Here is a 326-nt window from a genome sequence, read left to right as displayed (position 1 = left end):
AACATATCATCCTCCAACATTTCCACTATCTACGATCAGACCTCACCACCAGAAAGATATTTCCTTCCCCACCCCTGTCTGCTTTCCGCATGGACCGTTCACTTTGCAACTCCCTCATCAGCTCTACAGTCCCCACCAACCTCTCCACCACACCCAGTACCTTGCCCTGCAACCACAAGAGGTGAAACACCTGCCCCCACATCTCCCCTCTCACCTCCATCCAAGGCCCAAACAATCCTTCCAGATCCGGCAGATATTCGCTTCCACCTCATCCAACTTGATTTCTATTGCATCCGTTGCTCCTGATGTGGTCTCCTCTATATCGG

This window comes from Rhincodon typus, chromosome 11, assembly GCF_021869965.1.
Source record: "Rhincodon typus isolate 14 chromosome 11, sRhiTyp1.1, whole genome shotgun sequence".
In the NCBI taxonomy this organism is placed as follows: Eukaryota; Metazoa; Chordata; class Chondrichthyes; order Orectolobiformes; family Rhincodontidae; genus Rhincodon; species Rhincodon typus.
The sequence above is the reverse complement of the archived record's forward strand: the minus strand, read 5'-3'. Positions refer to the sequence as shown.